The 21,211-nt window shown below is 45.1% G+C and overlaps 4 long non-coding RNA genes across 4 annotated transcripts; all 4 read right to left on the reverse strand.

Annotated features, from left to right (window-relative positions):
* Positions 1-248: 248 nt before the first annotated feature.
* On the reverse strand, positions 249-5,173 carry LOC140692659 (uncharacterized). Its single transcript, XR_012068242.1, has 3 exons — positions 5,089-5,173; positions 1,816-1,888; positions 249-442 (listed from the first exon to the last, which is right to left on the reverse strand). It is a non-coding gene; the product is annotated as an uncharacterized lncRNA (long non-coding RNA).
* Positions 5,174-5,540: 367 nt separating this feature from the next.
* LOC140692663 (uncharacterized) lies at positions 5,541-10,462 on the reverse strand. The gene is made up of 3 exons (XR_012068246.1): positions 10,381-10,462; positions 7,108-7,180; positions 5,541-5,734 (listed from the first exon to the last, which is right to left on the reverse strand). It is a non-coding gene; the product is annotated as an uncharacterized lncRNA (long non-coding RNA).
* Positions 10,463-10,832: 370 nt separating this feature from the next.
* LOC140692660 (uncharacterized) lies at positions 10,833-15,755 on the reverse strand. The gene is made up of 3 exons (XR_012068243.1): positions 15,674-15,755; positions 12,400-12,472; positions 10,833-11,026 (listed from the first exon to the last, which is right to left on the reverse strand). It is a non-coding gene; the product is annotated as an uncharacterized lncRNA (long non-coding RNA).
* A 370-nt stretch (positions 15,756-16,125) lies between these two features.
* On the reverse strand, positions 16,126-21,048 carry LOC140692655 (uncharacterized). Its single transcript, XR_012068236.1, has 3 exons — positions 20,967-21,048; positions 17,693-17,765; positions 16,126-16,319 (listed from the first exon to the last, which is right to left on the reverse strand). It is a non-coding gene; the product is annotated as an uncharacterized lncRNA (long non-coding RNA).
* Positions 21,049-21,211: the final 163 nt, after the last annotated feature.

The following is a 21,211-nucleotide window of genomic DNA, read 5'->3' on the forward strand; positions in this document are numbered from 1 at the left end:
TGGCTTAGGTGTTTGGTCCGGGAAGCTGTGTAAGTTCGAGATACTGCTGCTGCCCAAAGACCTGAGGTCACAGGTCAGTTTCCAGAACCTGAAAGGGCAGACAGTGGAAGATCTGCCTGTCATCAGCTTACTGGTGAGGCTCCGAGGTACTTTCAGACTTGCCCAGTCCTGGTGAAGTCAACTTTAGGGGAGACACGAAGAGAAGCTGGCCGAAAAGCTGGCTGAACGGATTGAGGAGAGATGCGAACACATGGATGAGAGATGTTCTGCTACAATGGAGAATACTGGCGTGGAGACAGCTGTAGAGGATACCAGGCTCCAAAGACATTCATGAGACATATTGAACCTCGCTGATACTGGCAGAAACATACGGAGTGCCAACGTGGACTTGAGGAAGTTCCTCAATTCTCTTCTCCAAGAACGGGTCCAAGGTCCCTGACGTCTGCAAGAGAAGAGATGGCAGAGATGATCAAAACGCTCCTGTTCTTGGAAGAGGTCATGGGAATCCACACTACCCAAGGGGCCTTCCCAAGCCATTCAGACCAGAATTCACCAAGCCCAGGTAAGCCTTTTCCCAGGTTTGGGCCTAGCTAGCAAGCACTTGCCTTCCCTCCCCTCCACACAGGCATCCATTTTGAAGGATCAGTAGCTGAGCTGCAATGAAGCCATTACGAGTAAAACAAGCCCCTCCTAGAATCAGAGTTCCTCCAGCTTCACACTCTGTGAACAACAGTGAACTCCTTAAAGGTCCAATAAACTTGGCTGAAATAGATAGGAATTGAATACTTAGCTCACACCTAGAAACGATGGCCTTCCGCTAGATTCAGCAAATGTTGTGCTTATGTCTTCCCTGGGGTGAAGGGAGTGTGGTAAGAGAGGGGAATCTGACTGAACTTGAATCTGTATTAGGCCTCAATTTTTCAAGACAGTATAGGTAAATAGTACAAGTCAGAAAGAGAACTGTACTGTAAAAGTCGCCAATGATATAAAAGACACAGCTTATGTGGATCGTCTTTCACTTGAGTCAAGCCCCCGTGGGCACTATATCATGCGGGTGCAGACTTGGTTGCGTTAAATGGCTTTACCCAACATGATCGGATGATTAAGCGTTCTCATCACTGATAGAAGAACACCTGGTTCTCCATAGACTAGCATAACTGCAGCAGGGTTCTCCTAGCTAGAATGCCTCTAGGTGCTTTTGGATTCAAACCTAAATGTATATATTTGGTTTCTTTCCTCTTGTATTTTCCTAGAGAGGGATGTTACCCCTTGAAATGCCAATATTGGCCAGTAGGTGTCATTGGGAGTAAAGGGCACCAATGCACAAGTGTATCCAAGTTTGGGGGTTATTTCAAGTTTCCAATAGTTATTTCATGGTTCCTGTTGGTTCCGGAGGCTTCAACCGTAAAGAGCCGACATGAACCCTTTAACAGTTTGGACTGCCAATTTGCATTCTATCTGTCTAGGTTTTCCGTCGAGCTGACAAAATGTTACCAAAATTGACAAGTCTGGCTTCTAGGTCGATTGAGTGTGTTTCAAAAAATAACTTCATTTTCGTATAACTCCCAAAACATGTAAATGAATTCTTTTAAACTTCTTAAAGACTGCAAATGAGATATCAACACAATGTCAAAACAGGTGTATTCGGACCATCCCTCCCACCACGGCTGTATAGAAACAAAGAGCTAAGCAAATATCACATTTCTGTGAAATGTATCTGGATAGTGTTGATTCATCGATGCCCAGTTGGCAGAGAAGAAGTGCAACCTGCACTCACTCGCTCCCATGAACAGAGCAATGGAAACATCCACTCACCCAGCCCTTGGCACAGGACACTTGCCGAAGAGAGGTCTGTTACTTCCAAAGACAGGATGAGGCCTCAGGACACCTGGAAGCAGGAGAAGGCAAAGCAGGAAATGGAATCCAGTGAGGGTCTGACCCCTGGTGATGGAGCAACAAGGGTGAAACTCTGTTTAACTTGGACGCACACTCTCAAGCGGACAGGAGACATGGGATAGAAGGTGATGTGCTGAGATTTACAAGAGTGCACAGCAGATGCTTGGCTGACAGAACTCAAAGAAACCAGCGCAAAATATCCCCACAGTTGATTCGGAGTCCAAGATCCCAGCTGCCACATTTGAGGTAGCAGAGGCAACGTTCTGTGAGGGATAGGGCTACGAATGATGGCACACGCTGAGTCTCAGGGATCTGGAGTGCATTGTGGGATGTGGTGGGTCGAATCAAGAGAGCAAACCAAAATGTGTACCAATGATAAAGCATCAAAACTGGTCACGTGGTTGAGATTACCAATATGTCCCATGGCCACACCCAGTGCATCTGCAGGACCAGGGACCAATTGGGCATTTTGCCAATAGAGCACGTGTGGGGCTGAATCAGAGATATCGTTCATCTGGTCTGAGGGATCCAGGGGGCCTTGGTTTTGAAATCAGAATGAAAAGACTTAGGATCTGCTACATTCATAACCTGGGCTGGGATTATGGTTTGGTTTGAGGCACAGGATGCGCAACAGCTGTGTGGTTGCCTTCGTGCACCCGTGCCACAAGGATGAGAGGACAAGGAAGAGTGGTCCAAGTCCACAGCGTTAGAAGAGGAAGCATTACCTACAGCATTATCTCCCTAAAGCTGATGCTACATTTTGGATGGCACCAGCACGGTACGGCACCGAGGACACCAAGGTAGGTCTGCGGGATCATTCCAGCAGGCCCTGATATGTGACATCCATAGATATGCTTCCACTGGTGTTTCTGTAGACAGAGAAGCTCTGAGAAGAACTGCTTTCATTGGCACATTCCCGTGGAACTACAAAGCACAAGCGCAATCTCAGTTTGCTGTTTTGGAAACACTCCAAAATGACATAGAGCAGAATGCAGAGCTGAGAACCTTTAGAAGCTTCATTTCCACAAGAGGAAGTGTCCTGCGCACTTTCAGAATTGTGAGATAAGCATTATCAAAATGAAGTTATGCAAATCAAAATAGTATTGGTTTTTCATCAAAACTAATGCAACAACAGCAATTGGAGATATACCAGACAACACACACAGGAACACGATATGGCATCAATGTCTAGGAGAAATTGTCCGCACAGAAATCCCATGGAATTGCGTAGAGCCAAAAGTCTAAAATTTTCACTTAACAAAGCCCTAGAAGTCCACATTACATACCTGATATTACCTGAGCAGTAGAGGTGAAGAAGTACAGTAAAAGAAACAGGAAGTACCATTTTCAGTTCCAAAGATATTGAAGGCCCAAAAGATAAGCTTTCAAACAACTAGACTGCAAAACGCTATCCAGACCATGTGTTGAAAATGGAGGTCAGGAAATCACTGAAAAACAACAGTGTCTCAGAATCACATAAGGCAGAATACCGGAAAAGGGGAAGAGAAAGTCTAAAGACGAGCCAAAAAATATCAGGAAACTCAATGGATGTGATAATATCAGGGCTAAAATTTAGTCGTAAGCAGACTAGATAATGCAGAGGGACGCGTGAATGACTGTGAAGACATGGGATCAGAAAAACCTCGGTCAGAAGCAGACATAGGAAAGCAAGTGCAAAGCAATGTAAACATTGCTGTTGAACCCTGGGTTAAGACAGGGCATGAAAGACTAGAATTCATAAGGGTCCCAGATGGAAAAGCAAGAGATAAGGAAACAAAAAATGTCTGAAAATTTATCTGTAGAAAAATCAGACTGAAACTTCCTGAAAGCCAAGAAAGAATCATGTATGCGAATTCAGGAATTACACAGCATCCAAAGGAGGTGGAATCCCAATAGACCTACCAGCAGCTGTATGATTCAAATCAACAAAGCTCACGAATATCACAGTGATTTAAAATGCACCTGGAGGAAACAACATAGTCACAAGGGAACCTCAAGAGGGGATTCAGCTGATATCTCGGCAGCAATATTGCAGGAGAGGGAGGAGTGCCAGGACACAGACCATATCCTGAATGGCCAAATGCTGCCAGCTAGGGGAGCCTATGCCACATGACCGCCAGTCCTAATAACGGCAGAGCTAGAAAATTCCACAAACCGGCAAATCTTAAAAGATTTCAGCAGTTCAAAACTTATCCTACAAGAATGGTTGAGAAATCTACCCTGAATAGAAAAGCAGCAAGATGAAATGGAAAGAAGAAACCATTATTGGAAATGCAAGAAGAGCATGAGTGGCAAAGAAGAAACAAGAAGAAGGCAAGGAGGACATCAAAACCCTAAAGATGGGAGAGGGAAGCAGGAAATCATAGGTGATTGGAAGCACTCTCTTAAGTGAATCAGCTTATTTGACTCTCTGTTTCAAGCTTAAGGAGAGATGCATGGCCTGTCGTGTTTGCAATACAAGCGAGAAGCAGACCAACAAAGAATCAAACCAACAAACAAACACCAAAATGGTACGGTTGGCTGATATTTACCAAGGGAACCATGATTATTCAAAAGAAAATACTTAAGGTGATGTCAAGGATCATTCAGCATGCATCGACCCATTATCGCGGCTTGCATGTACTCAGCACACTTGTATTCGGAGGCGTGCATTCATATTCGTAAATTTTGATTCATAAGAACATATCGTGACCTAACCCTAATGCCGATTTGGAATCAAATGGATTCCTAGTCCGTGATGTAGACTTGTATGTCTTCCAACAGGATGAAGGAATGCCATATTCTAGGCTACGTAGAGAAGAATTGTAAGAAGCCTATAACAAAGGCAAGTAGCTCTGCCAAAGTGTACTAAGAGCAAAAGAGACTGACAGCAAAGTGCACATTGGGGTTGGTTTCATTTCTTGGAATTTCAGCCCCCATGAAACCAATGGATCCATGTCCTGAGAGTGCGGGTGTTTCAGCAGAAATCAGGCGACGCATATGTATTCCGGGTGTACGGATATTATAGGAACATAAGTCTCCTTTAGTGGGTCTCTGTGTACTGTGAACTGTTAGAAAGTTTAAAGACGTGTGAAACCATCAACTGAAAAGGGACACACTTCCCTCCATTGGTACTGTGCATAGAGATCTGAACAAAAGGAAAGAGGGAAGAAGAAAGGCCCATGGGACGCTAGTGGGTAGAATCACATTTACCTTAGGAACTTCTCGTCGGATGCAGCCCCTCCCCCAACACTGACAAGATGCAGCAGCCATTGGGGATGGCAGTTAGCGGTTGGATTCCAGGTGGAATGTTGGTGTGTACCGCGAGGCTTGTTGTGGCTGTTGGATCCTAGGTAACCGGGCAGAGTTCTGTGGGTGGATCAGTGTGATGGAGGGGCTGCCGCCCTCTGTGGAGCTTGGCTTAGGTGTTTGGTCCGGGAAGCTGTGTAAGTTCGAGATACTGCTGCTGCCCAAAGACCTGAGGTCACAGGTCAGTTTCCAGAACCTGAAAGGGCAGACAGTGGAAGATCTGCCTGTCATCAGCTTACTGGTGAGGCTCCGAGGTACTTTCAGACTTGCCCAGTCCTGGTGAAGTCAACTTTAGGGGAGACACGAAGAGAAGCTGGCCGAAAAGCTGGCTGAACGGATTGAGGAGAGATGCGAACACATGGATGAGAGATGTTCTGCTACAATGGAGAATACTGGCGTGGAGACAGCTGTAGAGGATACCAGGCTCCAAAGACATTCATGAGACATATTGAACCTCGCTGATACTGGCAGAAACATACGGAGTGCCAACGTGGACTTGAGGAAGTTCCTCAATTCTCTTCTCCAAGAACGGGTCCAAGGTCCCTGACGTCTGCAAGAGAAGAGATGGCAGAGATGATCAAAACGCTCCTGTTCTTGGAAGAGGTCATGGGAATCCACACTTCCCAAGGGGCCTTCCCAAGCCATTCAGACCAGAATTCACCAAGCCCAGGTAAGCCTTTTCCCAGGTTTGGGCCTAGCTAGCAAGCACTTGCCTTCCCTCCCCTCCACACAGGCATCCATTTTGAAGGATCAGTAGCTGAGCTGCAATGAAGCCATTACGAGTAAAACAAGCCCCTCCTAGAATCAGAGTTCCTCCAGCTTCACACTCTGTGAACAACAGTGAACTCCTTAAAGGTCCAATAAACTTGGCTGAAATAGATAGGAATTGAATACTTAGCTCACACCTAGAAACGATGGCCTTCCGCTAGATTCAGCAAATGTTGTGCTTATGTCTTCCCTGGGGTGAAGGGAGTGTGGTAAGAGAGGGGAATCTGACTGAACTTGAATCTGTATTAGGCCTCAATTTTTCAAGACAGTATAGGTAAATAGTACAAGTCAGAAAGAGAACTGTACTGTAAAAGTCGCCAATGATATAAAAGACACAGCTTATGTGGATCGTCTTTCACTTGAGTCAAGCCCCCGTGGGCACTATATCATGCGGGTGCAGACTTGGTTGCGTTAAATGGCTTTACCCAACATGATCGGATGATTAAGCGTTCTCATCACTGATAGAAGAACACCTGGTTCTCCATAGACTAGCATAATTGCAGCAGGGTTCTCCTAGCTAGAATGCCTCTAGGTGCTTTTGGATTCAAACCTAAATGTATATATTTGGTTTCTTTCCTCTTGTATTTTCCTAGAGAGGGATGTTACCCCTTGAAATGCCAATATTGGCCAGTAGGTGTCATTGGGAGTAAAGGGCACCAATGCACAAGTGTATCCAAGTTTGGGGGTTATTTCAAGTTTCCAATAGTTATTTCATGGTTCCTGTTGGTTCCGGAGGCTTCAACCGTAAAGAGCCGACATGAACCCTTTAACAGTTTGGACTGCCAATTTGCATTCTATCTGTCTAGGTTTTCCGTCGAGCTGACAAAATGTTACCAAAATTGACAAGTCTGGCTTCTAGGTCGATTGAGTGTGTTTCAAAAAATAACTTCATTTTCGTATAACTCCCAAAACATGTAAATGAATTCTTTTAAACTTCTTAAAGACTGCAAATGAGATATCAACACAATGTCAAAACAGGTGTATTCGGACCATCCCTCCCACCACGGCTGTATAGAAACAAAGAGCTAAGCAAATATCACATTTCTGTGAAATGTATCTGGATAGTGTTGATTCATCGATGCCCAGTTGGCAGAGAAGAAGTGCAACCTGCACTCACTCGCTCCCATGAACAGAGCAATGGAAACATCCACTCACCCAGCCCTTGGCACAGGACACTTGCCGAAGAGAGGTCTGTTACTTCCAAAGACAGGATGAGGCCTCAGGACACCTGGAAGCAGGAGAAGGCAAAGCAGGAAATGGAATCCAGTGAGGGTCTGACCCCTGGTGATGGAGCAACAAGGGTGAAACTCTGTTTAACTTGGACGCACACTCTCAAGCGGACAGGAGACATGGGATAGAAGGTGATGTGCTGAGATTTACAAGAGTGCACAGCAGATGCTTGGCTGACAGAACTCAAAGAAACCAGCGCAAAATATCCCCACAGTTGATTCGGAGTCCAAGATCCCAGCTGCCACATTTGAGGTAGCAGAGGCAACGTTCTGTGAGGGATAGGGCTACGAATGATGGCACACGCTGAGTCTCAGGGATCTGGAGTGCATTGTGGGATGTGGTGGGTCGAATCAAGAGAGCAAACCAAAATGTGTACCAATGATAAAGCATCAAAACTGGTCACGTGGTTGAGATTACCAATATGTCCCATGGCCACAGCCAGTGCATCTGCAGGACCAGGGACCAATTGGGCATTTTGCCAATAGAGCATGTGTGGGGCTGAATCAGAGATATCGTTCATCTGGTCTGAGGGATCCAGGGGGCCTTGGTTTTGAAATCAGAATGAAAAGACTTAGGATCTGCTACATTCATAACCTGGGCTGGGATTATGGTTTGGTTTGAGGCACAGGATGCGCAACAGCTGTGTGGTTGCCTTCGTGCACCCGTGCCACAAGGATGAGAGGACAAGGAAGAGTGGTCCAAGTCCACAGCGTTAGAAGAGGAAGCATTACCTACAGCATTATCTCCCTAAAGCGGATGCTACATTTTGGATGGCACCAGCACGGTACGGCACCGAGGACACCAAGGTAGGTCTGCGGGATCATTCCAGCAGGCCCTGATATGTGACATCCATAGATATGCTTCCACTGGTGTTTCTGTAGACAGAGAAGCTCTGAGAAGAACTGCTTTCATTGGGACATTCCCGTGGAACTACAAAGCACAAGCGCACTCTCAGTTTGCTGTTTTGGAAACACTCCAAAATGACATAGAGCAGAATGCAGAGCTGAGAACCTTTAAAAGCTTCATTTCCACAAGAGGAAGTGTCCTGCGCACTTTCAGAATTGTGAGATAAGCATTATCAAAATGAAGTTATGCAAATCGAAATAGTATTGGTTTTTCATCAAAACTAATGCAACAACAGCAATTGGAGATATACCAGACAACACACACAGGAACACGATATGGCATCAATGTCTAGGAGAAATTGTCCGCACAGAAATCCCATGGAATTGCGTAGAGCCAAAAGTCTAAAATTTTCACTTAACAAAGCCCTAGAAGTCCACATTACATACCTGATATTACCTGAGCAGTAGAGGTGAAGAAGTACAGTAAAAGAAACAGGAAGTACCATTTTCAGTTCCAAAGATATTGAAGGCCCAAAAGATAAGCTTTCAAACAACTAGACTGCAAAACGCTATCCAGACCATGTGTTGAAAATGGAGGTCAGGAAATCACTGAAAAACAACAGTGTCTCAGAATCACATAAGGCAGAATACCGGAAAAGGGGAAGAGAAAGTCTAAAGACGAGCCAAAAAATATCAGGAAACTCAATGTATGTGATAATATCAGGGCTAAAATTTAGTCGAAAGCAGACTAGATAATGCAGAGGGACGCGTGAATGACGGTGAAGACATGGGATCAGAAAAACCTCGGTCAGAAGCAGACATAGGAAAGCAAGTGCAAAGCAATGTAAACATTGCTGTTGAACCCTGGGTTAAGACAGGGCATGAAAGACTAGAATTCATAAGGGTCCCAGATGGAAAAGCAAGAGATAAGGAAACAAAAAATGTCTGAAAATTTATCTGTAGAAAAATCAGACTGAAACTTCCTGAAAGCCAAGAAAGAATCATGTATGCGAATTCAGGAATTACACAGCATCCAAAGGAGGTGGAATCCCAATAGACCTACCAGCAGCTGTATGATTCAAATCAACAAAGCTCACGAATATCACAGTGATTTAAAATGCACCTGGAGGAAACAACATAGTCACAAGGGAACCTCAAGAGGGGATTCAGCTGATATCTCGGCAGCAATATTGCAGGAGAGGGAGGAGTGCCAGGACACAGACCATATCCTGAATGGCCAAATGCTGCCAGCTAGGCGAGCCTATGCCACATGACCGCCAGTCCTAATAACGGCAGAGCTAGAAAATTCCACAAACCGGCAAATCTTAAAAGATTTCAGCAGTTCAAAACTTATCCTACAAGAATGGTTGAGAAATCTACCCTGAATAGAAAAGCAGCAAGATGAAATGGAAAGAAGAAACCATTATTGGAAATGCAAGAAGAGCAGGAGTGGCAAAGAAGAAACAAGAAGAAGGCAAGGAGGACATCAAAACCCTAAAGATGGGAGAGGGAAGCAGGAAATCATAGGTGATTGGAAGCACTCTCTTAAGTGAATCAGCTTATTTGACTCTCTGTTTCAAGCTTAAGGAGAGATGCATGGCCTGTCGTGTTTGCAATACAAGCGAGAAGCAGACCAACAAAGAATCAAACCAACAAACAAACACCAAAATGGTACGGTTGGCTGATATTTACCAAGGGAACCATGATTATTCAAAAGAAAATACTTAAGGTGATGTCAAGGATCATTCAGCATGCATCGACCCATTATCGCGGCTTGCATGTACTCAGCACACTTGTATTCGGAGGCGTGCATTCATATTCGTAAATTTTGATTCATAAGAACATATCGTGACCTAACCCTAATGCCGATTTGGAATCAAATGGATTCCTAGTCCGTGATGTAGACTTGTATGTCTTCCAACAGGATGAAGGAATGCCATATTCTAGGCTACGTAGAGAAGAATTGTAAGAAGCCTATAACAAAGGCAAGTAGCTCTGCCAAAGTGTACTAAGAGCAAAAGAGACTGACAGCAAAGTGCACATTGGGGTTGGTTTCATTTCTTGGAATTTCAGCCCCCATGAAACCAATGGATCCATGTCCTGAGAGTGCGGGTGTTTCAGCAGAAATCAGGCGACGCATATGTATTCCGGGTGTACGGATATTATAGGAACATAAGTCTCCTTTAGTGGGTCTCTGTGTACTGTGAACTGTTAGAAAGTTTAAAGACGTGTGAAACCATCAACTGAAAAGGGACACACTTCCCTCCATTGGTACTGTGCATAGAGATCTGAACAAAAGGAAAGAGGGAAGAAGAAAGGCCCATGGGACGCTAGTGGGTAGAATCACATTTACCTTAGGAACTTCTCGTCGGATGCAGCCCCTCCCCCAACACTGACAAGATGCAGCAGCCATTGGGGATGGCAGTTAGCGGTTGGATTCCAGGTGGAATGTTGGTGTGTACCGTGAGGCTTGTTGTGGCTGTTGGATCCTAGGTAACCGGGCAGAGTTCTGTGGGTGGATCAGTGTGATGGAGGGGCTGCCGCCCTCTGTGGAGCTTGGCTTAGGTGTTTGGTCCGGGAAGCTGTGTAAGTTCGAGATACTGCTGCTGCCCAAAGACCTGAGGTCACAGGTCAGTTTCCAGAACCTGAAAGGGCAGACAGTGGAAGATCTGCCTGTCATCAGCTTACTGGTGAGGCTCCGAGGTACTTTCAGACTTGCCCAGTCCTGTTGAAGTCAACTTTAGGGGAGACACGAAGGGAAGCTGGCCGAAAAGCTGGCTGAACGGATTGAGGAGAGATGCGAACACATGGATGAGAGATGTTCTGCTACAATGGAGAATACTGGCGTGGAGACAGCTGTAGAGGATACCAGGCTCCAAAGACATTCATGAGACATATTGAACCTCGCTGATACTGGCAGAAACATACGGAGTGCCAACGTGGACTTGAGGAAGTTCCTCAATTCTCTTCTCCAAGAACGGGTCCAAGGTCCCTGACGTCTGCAAGAGAAGAGATGGCAGAGATGATCAAAACGCTCCTGTTCTTGGAAGAGGTCATGGGAATCCACACTTCCCAAGGGGCCTTCCCAAGCCATTCAGACCAGAATTCACCAAGCCCAGGTAAGCCTTTTCCCAGGTTTGGGCCTAGCTAGCAAGCACTTGCCTTCCCTCCCCTCCACACAGGCATCCATTTTGAAGGATCAGTAGCTGAGCTGCAATGAAGCCATTACGAGTAAAACAAGCCCCTCCTAGAATCAGAGTTCCTCCAGCTTCACACTCTGTGAACAACAGTGAACTCCTTAAAGGTCCAATAAACTTGGCTGAAATAGATAGGAATTGAATACTTAGCTCACACCTAGAAACGATGGCCTTCCGCTAGATTCAGCAAATGTTGTGCTTATGTCTTCCCTGGGGTGAAGGGAGTGTGGTAAGAGAGGGGAATCTGACTGAACTTGAATCTGTATTAGGCCTCAATTTTTCAAGACAGTATAGGTAAATAGTACAAGTCAGAAAGAGAACTGTACTGTAAAAGTCGCCAATGATATAAAAGACACAGCTTATGTGGATCGTCTTTCACTTGAGTCAAGCCCCCGTGGGCACTATATCATGCGGGTGCAGACTTGGTTGCGTTAAATGGCTTTACCCAACATGATCGGATGATTAAGCGTTCTCATCACTGATAGAAGAACACCTGGTTCTCCATAGACTAGCATAACTGCAGCAGGGTTCTCCTAGCTAGAATGCCTCTAGGTGCTTTTGGATTCAAACCTAAATGTATATATTTGGTTTCTTTCCTCTTGTATTTTCCTAGAGAGGGATGTTACCCCTTGAAATGCCAATATTGGCCAGTAGGTGTCATTGGGAGTAAAGGGCACCAATGCACAAGTGTATCCAAGTTTGGGGGTTATTTCAAGTTTCCAATAGTTATTTCATGGTTCCTGTTGGTTCCGGAGGCTTCAACCGTAAAGAGCCGACATGAACCCTTTAACAGTTTGGACTGCCAATTTGCATTCTATCTGTCTAGGTTTTCCGTCGAGCTGACAAAATGTTACCAAAATTGACAAGTCTGGCTTCTAGGTCGATTGAGTGTGTTTCAAAAAATAACTTCATTTTCGTATAACTCCCAAAACATGTAAATGAATTCTTTTAAACTTCTTAAAGACTGCAAATGAGATATCAACACAATGTCAAAACAGGTGTATTCGGACCATCCCTCCCACCACGGCTGTATAGAAACAAAGAGCTAAGCAAATATCACATTTCTGTGAAATGTATCTGGATAGTGTTGATTCATCGATGCCCAGTTGGCAGAGAAGAAGTGCAACCTGCACTCACTCGCTCCCATGAACAGAGCAATGGAAACATCCACTCACCCAGCCCTTGGCACAGGACACTTGCCGAAGAGAGGTCTGTTACTTCCAAAGACAGGATGAGGCCTCAGGACACCTGGAAGCAGGAGAAGGCAAAGCAGGAAATGGAATCCAGTGAGGGTCTGACCCCTGGTGATGGAGCAACAAGGGTGAAACTCTGTTTAACTTGGACGCACACTCTCAAGCGGACAGGAGACATGGGATAGAAGGTGATGTGCTGAGATTTACAAGAGTGCACAGCAGATGCTTGGCTGACAGAACTCAAAGAAACCAGCGCAAAATATCCCCACAGTTGATTCGGAGTCCAAGATCCCAGCTGCCACATTTGAGGTAGCAGAGGCAACGTTCTGTGAGGGATAGGGCTACGAATGATGGCACACGCTGAGTCTCAGGGATCTGGAGTGCATTGTGGGATGTGGTGGGTCGAATCAAGAGAGCAAACCAAAATGTGTACCAATGATAAAGCATCAAAACTGGTCACGTGGTTGAGATTACCAATATGTCCCATGGCCACAGCCAGTGCATCTGCAGGACCAGGGACCAATTGGGCATTTTGCCAATAGAGCACGTGTGGGGCTGAATCAGAGATATCGTTCATCTGGTCTGAGGGATCCAGGGGGCCTTGGTTTTGAAATCAGAATGAAAAGACTTAGGATCTGCTACATTCATAACCTGGGCTGGGATTATGGTTTGGTTTGAGGCACAGGATGCGCAACAGCTGTGTGGTTGCCTTCGTGCACCCGTGCCACAAGGATGAGAGGACAAGGAAGAGTGGTCCAAGTCCACAGCGTTAGAAGAGGAAGCATTACCTACAGCATTATCTCCCTAAAGCGGATGCTACATTTTGGATGGCACCAGCACGGTACGGCACCGAGGACACCAAGGTAGGTCTGCGGGATCATTCCAGCAGGCCCTGATATGTGACATCCATAGATATGCATTCCACTGGTGTTTCTGTAGACAGAGAAGCTCTGAGAAGAACTGCTTTCATTGGGACATTCCCGTGGAACTACAAAGCACAAGCGCACTCTCAGTTTGCTGTTTTGGAAACACTCCAAAATGACATAGAGCAGAATGCAGAGCTGAGAACCTTTAGAAGCTTCATTTCCACAAGAGGAAGTGTCCTGCGCACTTTCAGAATTGTGAGATAAGCATTATCAAAATGAAGTTATGCAAATCGAAATAGTATTGGTTTTTCATCAAAACTAATGCAACAACAGCAATTGGAGATATACCAGACAACACACACAGGAACACGATATGGCATCAATGTCTAGGAGAATTTGTCCGCACAGAAATCCCATGGAATTGCGTAGAGCCAAAAGTCTAAAATTTTCACTTAACAAAGCCCTAGAAGTCCACATTACATACCTGATATTACCTGAGCAGTAGAGGTGAAGAAGTACAGTAAAAGAAACAGGAAGTACCATTTTCAGTTCCAAAGATATTGAAGGCCCAAAAGATAAGCTTTCAAACAACTAGACTGCAAAACGCTATCCAGACCATGTGTTGAAAATGGAGGTCAGGAAATCACTGAAAAACAACAGTGTCTCAGAATCACATAAGGCAGAATACCGGAAAAGGGGAAGAGAAAGTCTAAAGACGAGCCAAAAAATATCAGGAAACTCAATGGATGTGATAATATCAGGGCTAAAATTTAGTCGTAAGCAGACTAGATAATGCAGAGGGACGCGTGAATGACGGTGAAGACATGGGATCAGAAAAACCTCGGTCAGAAGCAGACATAGGAAAGCAAGTGCAAAGCAATGTAAACATTGCTGTTGAACCCTGGGTTAAGACAGGGCATGAAAGACTAGAATTCATAAGGGTCCCAGATGGAAAAGCAAGAGATAAGGAAACAAAAAATGTCTGAAAATTTATCTGTAGAAAAATCAGACTGAAACTTCCTGAAAGCCAAGAAAGAATCATGTATGCGAATTCAGGAATTACACAGCATCCAAAGGAGGTGGAATCCCAATAGACCTACCAGCAGCTGTATGATTCAAATCAACAAAGCTCACGAATATCACAGTGATTTAAAATGCACCTGGAGGAAACAACATAGTCACAAGGGAACCTCAAGAGGGGATTCAGCTGATATCTCGGCAGCAATATTGCAGGAGAGGGAGGAGTGCCAGGACACAGACCATATCCTGAATGGCCAAATGCTGCCAGCTAGGGGAGCCTATGCCACATGACCGCCAGTCCTAATAACGGCAGAGCTAGAAAATTCCACAAACCGGCAAATCTTAAAAGAATTCAGCAGTTCAAAACTTATCCTACAAGAATGGTTGAGAAATCTACCCTGAATAGAAAAGCAGCAAGATGAAATGGAAAGAAGAAACCATTATTGGAAATGCAAGAAGAGCATGAGTGGCAAAGAAGAAACAAGAAGAAGGCAAGGAGGACATCAAAACCCTAAAGATGGGAGAGGGAAGCAGGAAATCATAGGTGATTGGAAGCACTCTCTTAAGTGAATCAGCTTATTTGACTCTCTGTTTCAAGCTTAAGGAGAGATGCATGGCCTGTCGTGTTTGCAATACAAGCGAGAAGCAGACCAACAAAGAATCAAACCAACAAACAAACACCAAAATGGTACGGTTGGCTGATATTTACCAAGGGAACCATGATTATTCAAAAGAAAATACTTAAGGTGATGTCAAGGATCATTCAGCATGCATCGACCCATTATCGCGGCTTGCATGTACTCAGCACACTTGTATTCGGAGGCGTGCATTCATATTCGTAAATTTTGATTCATAAGAACATATCGTGACCTAACCCTAATGCCGATTTGGAATCAAATGGATTCCTAGTCCGTGATGTAGACTTGTATGTCTTCCAACAGGATGAAGGAATGCCATATTCTAGGCTACGTAGAGAAGAATTGTAAGAAGCCTATAACAAAGGCAAGTAGCTCTGCCAAAGTGTACTAAGAGCAAAAGAGACTGACAGCAAAGTGCACATTGGGGTTGGTTTCATTTCTTGGAATTTCAGCCCCCATGAAACCAATGGATCCATGTCCTGAGAGTGCGGGTGTTTCAGCAGAAATCAGGCGACGCATATGTATTCCGGGTGTACGGATATTATAGGAACATAAGTCTCCTTTAGTGGGTCTCTGTGTACTGTGAACTGTTAGAAAGTTTAAAGACGTGTGAAACCATCAACTGAAAAGGGACACACTTCCCTCCATTGGTACTGTGCATAGAGATCTGAACAAAAGGAAAGAGGGAAGAAGAAAGGCCCATGGGACGCTAGTGGGTAGAATCACATTTACCTTAGGAACTTCTCGTCGGATGCAGCCCCTCCCCCAACACTGACAAGATGCAGCAGCCATTGGGGATGGCAGTTAGCGGTTGGATTCCAGGTGGAATGTTGGTGTGTACCGCGAGGCTTGTTGTGGCTGTTGGATCCTAGGTAACCGGGCAGAGTTCTGTGGGTGGATCAGTGTGATGGAGGGGCTGCCGCCCTCTGTGGAGCTTGGCTTAGGTGTTTGGTCCGGGAAGCTGTGTAAGTTCGAGATACTGCTGCTGCCCAAAGACCTGAGGTCACAGGTCAGTTTCCAGAACCTGAAAGGGCAGACAGTGGAAGATCTGCCTGTCATCAGCTTACTGGTGAGGCTCCGAGGTACTTTCAGACTTGCCCAGTCCTGGTGAAGTCAACTTTAGGGGAGACACGAAGAGAAGCTGGCCGAAAAGCTGGCTGAACGGATTGAGGAGAGATGCGAACACATGGATGAGAGATGTTCTGCTACAATGGAGAATACTGGCGTGGAGACAGCTGTAGAGGATACCAGGCTCCAAAGACATTCATGAGACATATTGAACCTCGCTGATACTGGCAGAAACATACGGAGTGCCAACGTGGACTTGAGGAAGTTCCTCAATTCTCTTCTCCAAGAACGGGTCCAAGGTCCCTGACGTCTGCAAGAGAAGAGATGGCAGAGATGATCAAAACGCTCCTGTTCTTGGAAGAGGTCATGGGAATCCACACTTCCCAAGGGGCCTTCCCAAGCCATTCAGACCAGAATTCACCAAGCCCAGGTAAGCCTTTTCCCAGGTTTGGGCCTAGCTAGCAAGCACTTGCCTTCCCTCCCCTCCACACAGGCATCCATTTTGAAGGATCAGTAGCTGAGCTGCAATGAAGCCATTACGAGTAAAACAAGCCCCTCCTAGAATCAGAGTTCCTCCAGCTTCACACTCTGTGAACAACAGTGAACTCCTTAAAGGTCCAATAAACTTGGCTGAAATAGATAGGAATTGAATACTTAGCTCACACCTAGAAACGATGGCCTTCCGCTAGATTCAGCAAATGTTGTGCTTATGTCTTCCCTGGGGTGAAGGGAGTGTGGTAAGAGAGGGGAATCTGACTGAACTTGAATCTGTATTAGGCCTCAATTTTTCAAGACAGTATAGGTAAATAGTACAAGTCAGAAAGAGAACTGTACTGTAAAAGTCGCCAATGATATAAAAGACACAGCTTATGTGGATCGTCTTTCACTTGAGTCAAGCCCCCGTGGGCACTATATCATGCGGGTGCAGACTTGGTTGCGTTAAATGGCTTTACCCAACATGATCGGATGATTAAGCGTTCTCATCACTGATAGAAGAACACCTGGTTCTCCATAGACTAGCATAATTGCAGCAGGGTTCTCCTAGCTAGAATGCCTCTAGGTGCTTTTGGATTCAAACCTAAATGTATATATTTGGTTTCTTTCCTCTTGTATTTTCCTAGAGAGGGATGTTACCCCTTGAAATGCCAATATTGGCCAGTAGGTGTCATTGGGAGTAAAGGGCACCAATGCACAAGTGTATCCAAGTTTGGGGGTTATTTCAAGTTTCCAATAGTTATTTCATGGTTCCTGTTGGTTTCGGAGGCTTCAACCGTAAAGAGCCGACATGAACCCTTTAACAGTTTGGACTGCCAATTTGCATTCTATCTGTCTAGGTTTTCCGTCGAGCTGACAAAATGTTACCAAAATTGACAAGTCTGGCTTCTAGGTCGATTGAGTGTGTTTCAAAAAATAACTTCATTTTCGTATAACTCCCAAAACATGTAAATGAATTCTTTTAAACTTCTTAAAGACTGCAAATGAGATATCAACACAATGTCAAAACAGGTGTATTCGGACCATCCCTCCCACCACGGCTGTATAGAAACAAAGAGCTAAGCAAATATCACATTTCTGTGAAATGTATCTGGATAGTGTTGATTCATCGATGCCCAGTTGGCAGAGAAGAAGTGCAACCTGCACTCACTCGCTCCCATGAACAGAGCAATGGAAACATCCACTCACCCAGCCCTTGGCACAGGACACTTGCCGAAGAGAGGTCTGTTACTTCCAAAGACAGGATGAGGCCTCAGGACACCTGGAAGCAGGAGAAGGCAAAGCAGGAAATGGAATCCAGTGAGGGTCTGACCCCTGGTGATGGAGCAACAAGGGTGAAACTCTGTTTAACTTGGACGCACACTCTCAAGCGGACAGGAGACATGGGATAGAAGGTGATGTGCTGAGATTTACAAGAGTGCACAGCAGATGCTTGGCTGACAGAACTCAAAGAAACCAGCGCAAAATATCCCCACAGTTGATTCGGAGTCCAAGATCCCAGCTGCCACATTTGAGGTAGCAGAGGCAACGTTCTGTGAGGGATAGGGCTACGAATGATGGCACACGCTGAGTCTCAGGGATCTGGAGTGCATTGTGGGATGTGGTGGGTCGAATCAAGAGAGCAAACCAAAATGTGTACCAATGATAAAGCATCAAAACTGGTCACGTGGTTGAGATTACCAATATGTCCCATGGCCACACCCAGTGCATCTGCAGGACCAGGGACCAATTGGGCATTTTGCCAATAGAGCACGTGTGGGGCTGAATCAGAGATATCGTTCATCTGGTCTGAGGGATCCAGGGGGCCTTGGTTTTGAAATCAGAATGAAAAGACTTAGGATCTGCTACATTCATAACCTGGGCTGGGATTATGGTTTGGTTTGAGGCACAGGATGCGCAACAGCTGTGTGGTTGCCTTCGTGCACCCGTGCCACAAGGATGAGAGGACAAGGAAGAGTGGTCCAAGTCCACAGCGTTAGAAGAGGAAGCATTACCTACAGCATTATCTCCCTAAAGCGGATGCTACATTTTGGATGGCACCAGCACGGTACGGCACCGAGGACACCAAGGTAGGTCTGCGGGATCATTCCAGCAGGCCCTGATATGTGACATCCATAGATATGCATTCCACTGGTGTTTCTGTAGACAGAGAAGCTCTGAGAAGAACTGCTTTCATTGGGACATTCCCGTGGAACTACAAAGCACAAGCGCACTCTCAGTTTGCTGTTTTGGAAACACTCCAAAATGACATAGAGCAGAATGCAGAGCTGAGAACCTTTAGAAGCTTCATTTCCACAAGAGGAAGTGTCCTGCGCACTTTCAGAATTGTGAGATAAGCATTATCAAAATGAAGTTATGCAAATCGAAATAGTATTGGTTTTTCATCAAAACTAATGCAACAACAGCAATTGGAGATATACCAGACAACACACACAGGAACACGATATGGCATCAATGTCTAGGAGAAATTGTCCGCACAGAAATCCCATGGAATTGCGTAGAGCCAAAAGTCTAAAATTTTCACTTAACAAAGCCCTAGAAGTCCACATTACATACCTGATATTACCTGAGCAGTAGAGGTGAAGAAGTACAGTAAAAGAAACAGGAAGTACCATTTTCAGTTCCAAAGATATTGAAGGCCCAAAAGATAAGCTTTCAAACAACTAGACTGCAAAACGCTATCCAGACCATGTGTTGAAAATGGAGGTCAGGAAATCACTGAAAAACAACAGTGTCTCAGAATCACATAAGGCAGAATACCGGAAAAGGGGAAGAGAAAGTCTAAAGACGAGCCAAAAAATATCAGGAAACTCAATGGATGTGATAATATCAGGGCTAAAATTTAGTCGTAAGCAGACTAGATAATGCAGAGGGACGCGTGAATGACGGTGAAGACATGGGATCAGAAAAACCTCGGTCAGAAGCAGACATAGGAAAGCAAGTGCAAAGCAATGTAAACATTGCTGTTGAACCCTGGGTTAAGACAGGGCATGAAAGACTAGAATTCATAAGGGTCCCAGATGGAAAAGCAAGAGATAAGGAAACAAAAAATGTCTGAAAATTTATCTGTAGAAAAATCAGACTGAAACTTCCTGAAAGCCAAGAAAGAATCATGTATGCGAATTCAGGAATTACACAGCATCCAAAGGAGGTGGAATCCCAATAGACCTACCAGCAGCTGTATGATTCAAATCAACAAAGCTCACGAATATCACAGTGATTTAAAATGCACCTGGAGGAAACAACATAGTCACAAGGGAACCTCAAGAGGGGATTCAGCTGATATCTCGGCAGCAATATTGCAGGAGAGGGAGGAGTGCCAGGACACAGACCATATCCTGAATGGCCAAATGCTGCCAGCTAGGCGAGCCTATGCCACATGACCGCCAGTCCTAATAACGGCAGAGCTAGAAAATTCCACAAACCGGCAAATCTTAAAAGAATTCAGCAGTTCAAAACTTATCCTACAAGAATGGTTGAGAAATCTACCCTGAATAGAAAAGCAGCAAGATGAAATGGAAAGAAGAAACCATTATTGGAAATGCAAGAAGAGCATGAGTGGCAAAGAAGAAACAAGAAGAAGGCAAGGAGGACATCAAAACCCTAAAGATGGGAGAGGGAAGCAGGAAATCATAGGTGATTGGAAGCACTCTCTTAAGTGAATCAGCTTATTTGACTCTCTGTTTCAAGCTTAAGGAGAGATGCATGGCCTGTCGTGTTTGCAATACAAGCGAGAAGCAGACCAACAAAGAATCAAACCAACAAACAAACACCAAAATGCTACGGTTGGCTGATATTTACCAAGGGAACCATGATTATTCAAAAGAAAATACTTAAGGTGATGTCAAGGATCATTCAGCATGCATCGACCCATTATCGCGGCTTGCATGTACTCAGCACACTTGTATTCGGAGGCGTGCATTCATATTCGTAAATTTTGATTCATAAGAACATATCGTGACCTAACCCTAATGCCGATTTGGAATCAAATGGATTCCTAGTCCGTGATGTAGACTTGTATGTCTTCCAACAGGATGAAGGAATGCCATATTCTAGGCTACGTAGAGAAGAATTGTAAGAAGCCTATAACAAAGGCAAGTAGCTCTGCCAAAGTGTACTAAGAGCAAAAGAGACTGACAGCAAAGTGCACATTGGGGTTGGTTTCATTTCTTGGAATTTCAGCCCCCATGAAACCAATGGATCCATGTCCTGAGAGTGCGGGTGTTTCAGCAGAAATCAGGCGACGCATATGTATTCCGGGTGTACGGATATTATAGGAACATAAGTCTCCTTTAGTGGGTCTCTGTGTACTGTGAACTGTTAGAAAGTTTAAAGACGTGTGAAACCATCAACTGAAAAGGGACACACTTCCCTCCATTGGTACTGTGCATAGAGATCTGAACAAAAGGAAAGAGGGAAGAAGAAAGGCCCATGGGACGCTAGTGGGTAGAATCACATTTACCTTAGGAACTTCTCGTCGGATGCAGCCCCTCCCCCAACACTGACAAGATGCAGCAGCCATTGGGGATGGCAGTTAGCGGTTGGATTCCAGGTGGAATGTTGGTGTGTACCGCGAGGCTTGTTGTGGCTGTTGGATCCTAGGTAACCGGGCAGAGTTCTGTGGGTGGATCAGTGTGATGGAGGGGCTGCCGCCCTCTGTGGAGCTTGGCTTAGGTGTTTGGTCCGGGAAGCTGTGTAAGTTCGAGA

Source organism: Vicugna pacos, unplaced genomic scaffold (genome assembly GCF_048564905.1).
Source record: "Vicugna pacos unplaced genomic scaffold, VicPac4 scaffold_14, whole genome shotgun sequence".
NCBI classification, from domain to species: Eukaryota; Metazoa; Chordata; class Mammalia; order Artiodactyla; family Camelidae; genus Vicugna; species Vicugna pacos.